We start from the raw sequence: 11,052 nt of genomic DNA on the forward strand, positions 1-11,052 counted from the left end.
CCAGTCATTTATGTTTGTCATACAGTCACATTATGCCATACCAATTTTGGTATACGCCCCACGAACGAAACGACCAGGAAAGCACAAATTCGTAGGCGGCTAGATAGGTAGATAGACAGACAGATACGCTCGAAGTCGCAGAAGTTCGCCAAGAAATGCTTCGCATTAAAAAAAACCAAGATAGACGCAAACCCACAGGTGTTCAAGCTCGAAAAGTCACCGATGATGAAGATACTCCCTCATGCGAATTCTGAGCGCAGCTTTGTGTTGAGGCAACGCGAACTGTGTTTGAATTTCTGGCTATCCGCATTGGAACATTCGTTACATATTGCCACAGAAACTGCCAGTGCTCGAGTGTTACGCATGCCACTCTGTGCATTGCAGGCGTCATCGACATCCCCGTCACGACAAGCGAGACAGTAGCAGCGCACCCGCCAGCCCTGCATGCGCACGAGCTCCGACCGAAGGGCGAGCACGCATGACGGAGGAAGAAAGCGATGTTAGACGCCAGTGGCTCGTGATATCAACAGAATCCACGTTCGCTGTCTTTCGTCCTCGTTCGCTCTATCGGTTACGCCGACTACGCCAAGGGCGATGCTGAACAACGCAGGAACAGACGCCTAAGAGCTGCGCTCTAAAAGCACAGCGCGTATCGTAGAACGTCGTGGACTCGAATCGGCGTGCACAACTCAGTTTCACGATGTTTTGGGCACGTCTAAGTCACTCCATATTTTTTTATTGCGATAGCAGTTATATGGACAGCCTCGGCTGGAAAATGTCCGTCCCCGTCGCCGTCATTCACCGTATATGTATGAGTATGTATATATATAGAAAAGCCACAAAGAAAAATAATTCAGAAATTCTTTCCGACGTGCGGAATCGAACGGGCGACCTCTCGCTTTGCAGCCCGCCGCGTTAGACGTTAGGCCACGACAGCACCGTCTTTCAGCCTGCTAACGGTAAGCTATTTATATACACCATGTAATTCAGCATGCTTTCTTAGTGGCCACATAGATGGCGCGACGTGCGCGCGTGTGGCGCGCTTTAAAGATAGTCGCCCCGCTCCAGCGAACACCGTTGCTCTTCGCTCTACAGGGCGTGGTCGCTTTCGTGCGCTTATCTCGAGGAAAGGGGCGGCCGGTGGGGTGCTTCGCTTCGCTTGCTGCAGCGGCCGCGTTTGCGAAAGGAGCGCGCTGTTCAAACAGAAATAAGTAACAACTGTGACAATTAGTTCGCGCTCGTCTTGTGTGTACCTCTTCGTTCGTTTCGTGCGTCCAGATTTATGTTTCAACAGTGCGCTTCAAGTATCGAGCTGTGACGCATCATAGTTCGCGCTCGTCCTGTGTGCGTTCTTTTCGTGCGTCCTTTGGCCTCGAGCGACGCGCTGGCAATTTCGAGCTGCTTTCCGTTCTTCGCGTTGCATTCCAATTCATTGCTATCGCATTCATTGCTTCACCGTTACGGCGAAACTGTGACTTTTTTTCATTAAATTTGTATAACAATGTTCTTGCACAATTTCGCTTTCGCAATTTGTTTAGGAGCGCTAGATTTCACGAATGAACAGCGCGTACATAGCCTCAGCCGTGTGCCCGTCGCGCGGGAAGACTATATATGGCGGACGCCGCCGGAGCGGAGGCGTGGCGGTTACGTGAACAGCGTCATCGCCGCGCCGCGACGTCACTGCCCCGCCCATTCGCCAGACTCTCCCCATCGACGGCTGTGGGATTTGCGACAGTCGAGAGGATATACAGCAGCTGGCTGATATACGCGGAAGGGAAGGGGAAGCTCTAGGACTAGGATTTAGTGTAACAAAATGTGGATGGATGGTATTCAATGATCCTTGTGATCAGGCGGTGTCAATACAGGGCCAAGAAATACCGAGGTTGAGCGAATACAATTACCTCGGAGTATGGATAAATGAGGGTGACAGGTACATGGAGGTACAGGAAAAAGCCTCGGCAGCAAAAGGAAAGAGGAATGCTGCAATAATGAAGCACAGAGCGTTGTGGGGATACAATAGGTAGGAGGTGCTTCGAGGTCTGTGGAAAGGTGTAATGGTTCCGAGGCTTACTTTTGGGAACTAAGCGGTGTGCATGAGTTAAGAGGTGCAATCGGGAATGGATATAAATAAAAGGACTGTGGGACGCCTCGCGTTGGGTGCTCACGGGAAGACGACAAATGGGGCTGTAAAGGGCGATATGGGATGGGCAGGTTTTGAGGCGAGGGAGGCTCAGAGCAAAATAAGGTTCGAAGAAAGGCTAAGGAATATGAAGGAGAGTAGATGGGCAGAGAAGGTGTTCCGTTATTTGTATAGGAAGAGCGTGGACACCCAGTGGAGAAAAAGAACTAGGAGGCTTACTAGTAAATATACTGCTTGTAGTGTAAGCAATCTGTCAACAAAGAGCGTTAAGCGAAAAGTCAGAGAGGCGGAGAGGATTTGCTGGATGGCAGCTATGGAGAAAAAATCGGCTTTGAGTAACTACCGAAAGGGCAAAAATGAAATAAGGAGGGAGGCATTTTACGATAATTCAAGGGGAAGCGCTTTACTGTTTGAAGCGAGATCGGGTTGCCTTAGAACGGGTAGTTATAAAGCGAGATTCAGTAAAGAAGAAGAACAATGCACGTGCTGCGGGGAAGATAAGGAAACGGCGGAGCATGTTCTGAGTGAATGTGGAGATATCCACCCAGGTGTACGTTTGGGCACGAGCCTACATGACGCCTTGGGTTTTGGAGACAATGGAAAGCTGAGCACGCCTGCGATTGAAATAAGTAAGAGACGGTCAGAGTATTGGTGGCAGAAAATTAGAGAGAAAGGACAAAAATAAATATTGAAAAAAAAGGTCCTTCTGCCGTAAAGGGCCGAGAACGGAGCTGGAAACATAAGTTTTTTTTTTTTTTCCGGTGTAAGATAGTTTTATTTGAAGTAAAGACACTAGGCCAACACTAAGAAAAAGAAGAGTAAAGGTTGTTTTTTTTTTTTTTGTCGAGCCTGGTGGCACACTTGTCAGCGCCCCGTTATAAAGGGGACGCTCATAGCATCCATCCATCCATCCATCCATCCATCCATCCATCCATCCATCCATCCATCCATCCATCCATCCATCCATCCATCCGAGACACTGGAAGTTGTAAAGGACTACGTCTACTTAGCACAGGTAGTAACCGCGGAGCCGAACCATGAGAGTGAAATAACTAGAAGAGTAAGGATGGGATGGGGCTCATTCGGCAAGCATTATCAAATCATGGATGGTAGTCTACCACTATCCCTCAAGAGGAAGGTATATAACAGCTGCATCTTACCGGTACTTACCTATGGAGCAGAAACCTGGAGACTTACAAAGATGGTTCAACTTAAATTGAGGACGATGCAGCGAGCGATGGAAAGGAAAATGAAAGGTGTAACCTTAAGAGACAGGAAGAGAGCAGAGTGGGTCAGGGAACAAACGGGGGTTAAGGATATCATAGTTGAAATCAAGAAGAAGAAATGGATATGGGCCGTGCACGTAGCACGTCGGCAGGATAACCGGAGGTCATTAAAGGTAACTGACTGGATTCCAAGAGATGGCAAACGCGTGAGGGGGAGACAGAAAATTAGGTGGGTAGATGAGATTAAGAAGTTTGTAGGTATAACGTAGCAGCAGAAAGCACAGGGCCGGGTTAATCGGCGGAACATGGGAGAGGCCTTTGCCCTGCAGTGGGCGTAGACAGGCTGATGACGATGATGATGATGATGATGATGATGATGATGATGATGATGATGCCCATTTTCTAGCGTAAACCGAGAAGAGAGAGAGAAAGAGCAGAGGAAGGCAGGGATGTTAACCAGAAGTTTGTATCCGGTATGCTACCCTGCACTGGGGTTGGGGAATAGGGGGTTGAAAGCGAGAGAGGGAAAATAAATAAGGAAAAAAAACCGAGAAGTAGTGCACACAAGCAATGGGGCATACTCAATGGATAAATCGAATATTAAGTCAAATGAGTAATCTGTGTAATATGAGACTTCATTCCATTTTGAGCCTGTCCGTTATTACTAATCACGGGATTAGTCCAGCTAATCTAAGCGTTCCGAGAGAAGTCGGTACAACTCCCCCACCATCTCCAGCGTCCACGCGGAAACACGCGCATCCGGCATTTGCGCTCTGTAACGGTGCCTACACACTCTAACAAATATTGTTCAACATCATCGTAAGTGTTGAAAGGTACACATAATGGCGACGCGGCGAGTCCGATCTTGCCTGTGTATACACTGGCCCTGTGCGGAGGCGATGAAGCGCCTGCTTTAGAGCCTTTGTCGCACAAGGCTGGCGGGATGTTTACCACAAAGAATGAACATGTCTAGCCGCGGCTTGTCGTAAGAGACTTCGAGGATGCATAAGCATCTCCATTGTTGGCCTGTGTTCTAAGGCGTTTTGAACAAACCTGCCAGCCGAGTCCGGTCTCATAGAACCGTGCCAGTGTACGCGCCTGTCTCGTGAGGAGGCGATGCAGCAGTGAGGCGCCTGCTAGGCCCCCTTATAACACAAGGCTGGCGAGAGTGACTATAAAGAAGGAAAATGACTAGGTGCGGCTTGTCATACAACACTTTAAAACTTTATAAGGGTCCCCTTTGTTTGTCTACGTTCTAAACCATTCTGGGAAATCTTGTCAGCAGCACCATCACCCGTTACGCATGCATACAAAGCCACCGAAAATTGATTGCAAAACCTACACTGCGCAGTCTTTGGGAAGCTGCTACAGTCTTTGTCTGAAGGCTGTGCCGGGATTAGGCGGTACGTTGCGGCATTCTGCCAGAGGTAGCTAACTTGTAACGGGAATTTGAACTGTTCCATATCATTGTGCGTGTCATCTTGTTCCTCCGTCTGCGCTGTACTTCTGAACGGCGGGAAGCAGAGTTCCTTTAAGTTTCTTACAGGCTTTGCAATGACGGATGCGCCTGCAGCCGACACGATAATGTTTCTCTTCTACTGAGGGTACTGTGCGCTTTGACCATGACTGTGAGCCGATGTTATATAACAAGGCTTTAGGAGCTGGCTCGCCAGGTTCTTAAGCTGGGGCGAAGTCCCGCGTCGTAACCTTAGTTCCAGAGGCGACCACTACAGGTGCAGCTCGCGAGAAAGAGATGCCTTCTTCCTCTTGTTCTTTGAGCGCCTTGATGATGATATTAACGCAGGCGAAACCACATATAGCATAGCCAACTGTAGCATGCGCACGCTCGCGCGAAACAGAAGCCTTCTTCCTCTTGTTCTTCGAGCGCCTTCATGATGATAATAACACAGGCAAAACCACATATAGCATAGCCAACTGTAGCATGCAGTGCTCGCTCCACTCCGGCGCGTGCTCTAGTTTGATGGGATACCGCTAGAGGGCCACAACTGCGCACTTCCTCTCTCTTTCGACAGTCGTCAGTCAGTGCGCTTCGATACTTATAACATGAACGAAGAAGACAAGGCGGCGGAGCGGAGGGCTCGCAAGACAGCAGAAGCGCGGGCTCACCGCCAATACCTTGCAGTGAGAGCTCGCGAGGCCGAAGAGAGACGTCAGCGTCTTGCGGACCCCAAGATACAAGCCAGCGAAGCCGAAGCAGCGCGGAAGCGGCGGCAAGAGAACTTCGAAGAGGTACGGGCGCGGGATCCAGCGACCAAGCGCCGATAGCGGTCAGTATACCTGAAGTTGGTGTAGCCGACGCGCGCTTCAAGCTCGATTTCCTCGACCACACGTTCGGTCACAGCTGCAAGGTCTGCGACCGCTTGTGGTTCGACAAGAACCTGACCACAATTACCACAATTGCTACAACAACGTGTCACGTTTTTATATGACAGTAGAGGAATTGTGCGGAGCATTCACGGATTACCCAATTATCTCCGAGCCAGCTCCTCAATCACCATTCACTTCGTGGATGTGGCGTGATTTTTATGTAAAAATACTTTATACTAAGTACAGAGGTGCGTTTCTGACACGTCAATACATCTTCTCACAGCTACTAACCGACGCAGCAGCGGACAATAGCACCGACGCAAAACCCGGGATGGTTAGACTTATTATTTATTACATGATTGTCGTAGAACTCTAATATTATATAACAAACATTGACGTACAGCAAGGGCTGCTACACTGGTCACTTCTGCTCTTCGCGTCGCATTCGGTTGGTACTGGTTGTGCGCAGATGCACTCAGCAGAGTGACAGCCTTCGCCGCCTAAGCTGTACGTTGTGGCATAAGAGTTGTATCATTGCAGCGATGAACACAGACACGCAAAATAGAAACCGAAAGAGAGCAGCCGCAGCTGAAAGGAAGCGCCTCTCGATGTCACAAGCCGCTCTTCTTTACAAAACATCATTAACTAGCTCTTTCTGAAAACATATTCCTTACTGGATATTCACGACAGGTTTTATCGAGCTACAGTCGTCCAGTTGGGAGATGAAGAGTTAACAAAATAATCCGCTGGCAGCAAGAAGAACCATGAATTATTCGGCTGAGACCTTTTCAAAGATTAGAAGTTGCACCGTCCTGCCACTACAGGCATAAATGCCAGTTGCTCGGTTGAAATAGTGACTAGACCTACTGTGTTGTAAAGTAGTGTTTGGGCACTATGCAATACGTTTATCATCTATTTATATACATTGATATATCCAATACATGAACGGTTCTGGTAGCAGACGTATTCTATGTCCACAACAGAAATTGGAGGTGTTGGGTAAGCAGGTGTTCCAATGCAGCTACAAGCTTCAAAACATGGAATTGTAAACTGCAGGAAAGATGATAACAGCTCACCCGTTGCTTTATCTAATGCAATCGAAATGCCAGAAAACCAATCTTGCACTCGATAGCACGGCCTCATCAGAGATTTCGCCAATCTCAATCTTGCACATTCAGTGTTATTTTTAGCAAGCGTTATTACCTGTCTTCTTCGTAAGCATGACGGACGACGTCCAATCGTCGGGACGAATGCGGGTGTCTTGCTGAGCTTATGAAGTTTGCAAGACACCTGACTGCAATCTTCTCCCGGAAATTATATTCCTGCCTCCGAATCTACCCGACGCATGGCATGAGACGGAAACATGCCGGAAACATGTGGCATGCGGCTAAAGCAGTGTCAGGCGCAGCATACCGACATCGACTATGCGCGGACGTTCTGAAGATTTTCGCTTTGCAATGCATACTCGCTGACGACATGGACCGGGTCGCTATCCAGGACATCAATATTAATCAGGGAGAAGCTATAGACGTTCACAAGCTGTCAAAGTATGTATATTTTGCGATATGGCCATATCAAGTCAGAAGGTGAAGAAAACAAGTGTGACTCTAAGCTTGAAAGTTTACTTGTGCGCCAATTGTGTCCTCTATTTCGTTTGTTCATCAAAGCTAACAACAATAAAAATGAACAGCGGCGTTTTGTTGTTTTTCTTTAACAAACGTGTTACTTGGTTTCATTCATTGGAAGTCCATCAAGAAGAGAACTAACCACTTAGGACAGAAAGCGCGCCGCTAAATAAAGCTAGTGATATAAGTAATTTTGTAGCATAGGCAACAATTGTCATCTACTGCTGCTATTTCTCGCGATCTATCAATGCGTTACGTTAAAAAGCCTGTGGTAAAGTCATTTTTACACAAAAACGCATGACAACTAAATTTCACTGTTAGAAGGGTGACTCAGTTCGCCACTAAGCTAAATATTGTGAGGACAAAAATAAAGCACGCGGTTGTCATAAATATTGGTATGTTTTTTTCGTGCACAGTTGTCAGTTGGAATAAACCTGATAGTTCTTTGCAACGACTTCCCAGTTTAGAAACCAAGTGTCTCATTCTGTGTTTTAATGTTTCTTTTTTTTTTTGCTTTATGTAACCACTACTGCAATATCGCAAACCTTGAGACGTCGGTATCTGTAATAACTAATGAATAAGTAAAGGTTCTAGTAAAGAACATGGTCTACAGGATTTCTACAGATTATATTCGAGTACAAACAATACACTTTATTCCTATAGGGCAAAGACGCGGACTAGAAGAATGATATAGGACACCTTTTTGTCTTCTTGAGCTTCGGCTTAGTGTATCACACAAAAGAGCAAGGCATGACGGCACAGACAGTAAGCGGAGACCTTGTTAGGGTTTATTGCAATGGTCCTCAAATGGGGGTCCACGACACCCATCCTCGAAAAAGATAAAAAAAGAATGCGTTTTTTGGAAGCACATTATGTCCCATCACAGCCCCTTCTGATTTTTGGTATACTTCACCGCATGCCGCATTTACATTCTGGCAGAGCTGAATTATGTTCCCCTTTCTCCTGAGGTGGCTGTAAAGCTTTTGTTGCAGTTTCCTACGACACATGCACGTGAGCATGCTTTTTCCAGGCTTGCATAATTGTAGAGCAAACATTGCCACAAACAGGTTGAATGTGACTGCAGACCGCACAACTTATTGACAAGCTGTTGAGATCAAATTGGCATGACGCTTTAGTTTGACCATTCTGTGCCAGAGAGATAAAAGGGGCACCTATTTCAAGCTGAATGTGGCAATTTAGGACCACTTCCCACCCCCTTTTCTTTTTGTTTTATTTCGCTTCAAGGGGTCCCTCATCACTTCCACCAGTCCACAACGGGTCCCTGAAACATCCATAGCTGAGAACCATTCGCAAGACAACGACAGTGGCTACATGCTAATAGAAATGTTTCAAAACTTCACAAGAATGGTCTGGTCTTTGAGATCTACAGTAGCTTAGACGTGAATAACTTCTCTTTTTATATATATACACGTATAACTTGAGAGAGAGAACACTTCCTGGGTCTAAATTGGCTAAGCGCGTTTGTTTTCGACATACGATGATTGTGAGGAAACAAATATGAGCCATACATAACGTAGAAGTCACGACATAAGTTGAGAATCATGTCATGGCCCTGATTTGTGACATTTACGTGCAACTCGTAGCATTAATTGCATCTATTTCACCCGCATGTGCTCATACCATAACAGACTTTAACAGATCCGCCAGAAAAAAGAAAGTGCACGGCAGCAGCACCAATGAGCAAGAAAACATCAGTAGGGGTTTTTGGTCCTTGTCACTGCGCCATTTATCGCGTAACGTTGCTAAACCAACTAAAACCTAACTTTGCGCTCCTGTACACAAATTCTTCACCCGCAATTTTAAAAACAACCTACACTATAGAAGTGTTCGTAAGAGGACGTGGCCGGAAGTCATGATGATGGGCATATGAGTGAAGGCGGCCAGCCATTGACGAGAAGTCGCTACAAATAAAAATATTTGTGAACTCCTCCCCCCACCCCCTTGTTTGCTGCAAGATACCATCCTGGCCCTATATAGACGATTTTACGCAAGAAACATGGGCGCCGCCAACTCGGGCTGTTAAACGAATGTTTTCCTATTTTGTATATCATGACATGAATAGCAAATGTGGTGAAACGTAGAATAAACCAACCGAACCGTTTTCATGCGTATGCGTCTACCGTAGCGCTGTTCGTTTAGTCGATAAAAATACGAAAAGGAAAGGCTACGAATAAAAGAGAGCTGGGCTAGTTGGTAAGTATTCATTCTAAAAGGACAGGGCGTGAAAACACGGACACAAAAAAGAAGTCAGGACTCCACAAACACCGACTAACAACTGAATAGATGCACAACCCCGGAAAAAAACGAAGGCACGAAAACTTAGCTGCGCATGCCCATGAAAATAGGCGAACCTATCGATCCGGCACGCGTGGGGGTCTACGCGAAATATAACTGTTAAGGCATTTGATTTCATCTTTATGCAAGTTAATCGACGGTTGGCTCACCCATGCGCTACTACTATTCTCGATATGCCATGCTTCAATCATCAGACGCGTTTCTTCATTCCTATGTCGGTACAAAACTGCGCATTCATTGAATTTTGGCGTGCGTTTACACTCTCGATAATGTAACGATAGATTGGAAGGTGAGCCTCCGGTTAGTGATATTTTATGTTCTAATAATCTCTGGTTAATGCAGCAGCCCGTCTGTCCTACGTAGAAGGCTGAAAGCAACCTTATACACCACACTTGTTCGGCAATCAGTGAATTTGTTTGTGTGCTTTACGAAGCAGATATCCGTTCGCTTCTTGTCTTTTACTCGCTCATTCTTCCTCCGCACAGCGGCACATATCTTACATAGCCTATTGGCAGCCGTGAAAACAACATTAACGCCGTATCTACTTCCTACTTTCTTTAGCCTGTGAGATACGCAATGAATGTACGGTGTACCTACGACACGTTTCTTCCTATCGCTTTCTGCAACCATGCTCGGACTTAACACAATGAACTTCTTTAAACGCTCAGCGACAGTGGCCACTGCATCACGGGGATAACCTATATCTAAAAGACGCGTGAGCTGTGCGTTAAAGCTATCACTCATTTTGTGCTCACACGACTTGGTGAGAGCAGATTTAAGGCAAGACATGGCGATACCGTTTTCTACAACCTTGGAGTGCTTCGACGAAAAATTTAATAGCGGTTTTGAAGATCTAGGAGCATACTGCCATCACACGTGGTTCTTCTGAAACGTTAAGGAAATGTTTAGAAATTGTATTCCATTATTCTGAGGCAACTCCTTAGTAAAAAGTTCAGCCCTCCTCCATTTAATTAAAATTTTTCGCTCACTGAGGTTACCACGTTTTCAAAGCCCTGACCACTACAAAAAATCAAGTAATCGTCCACATAACGAAAAAACATAATGACAGAATTACCTAAGGCACCTTGCAGAAGTTTGTCAATCTTGCTAAGGTATAAATCACTAAGAACCGGAGCAACCTTAGAGCCAATACATACCCCTGATTTCTGCACATAAACGCCTTCCTTCCAACCTACTAGTGTCGACTTTAAATATATGGAAAGAATTTCTAGAAAAGCCCCGGTAGAAACACCACATTGATCGGTGAAAACCGTCTGGTGCCCTTGTTCGTTAATACATTTATTAACACAATTTAACAAGTCCTCATGCGGCAAGGAGTAATAAAGGTCTTCAATATCCATACTAAAAGCTTTAAAACAGCCGCGGTTCTCCTCTGAGAGGAACTGAACTAGCGCCT

This window comes from Rhipicephalus sanguineus, chromosome 3 (genome assembly GCF_013339695.2).
Source record: "Rhipicephalus sanguineus isolate Rsan-2018 chromosome 3, BIME_Rsan_1.4, whole genome shotgun sequence".
Taxonomy (NCBI): Eukaryota; Metazoa; Arthropoda; class Arachnida; order Ixodida; family Ixodidae; genus Rhipicephalus; species Rhipicephalus sanguineus.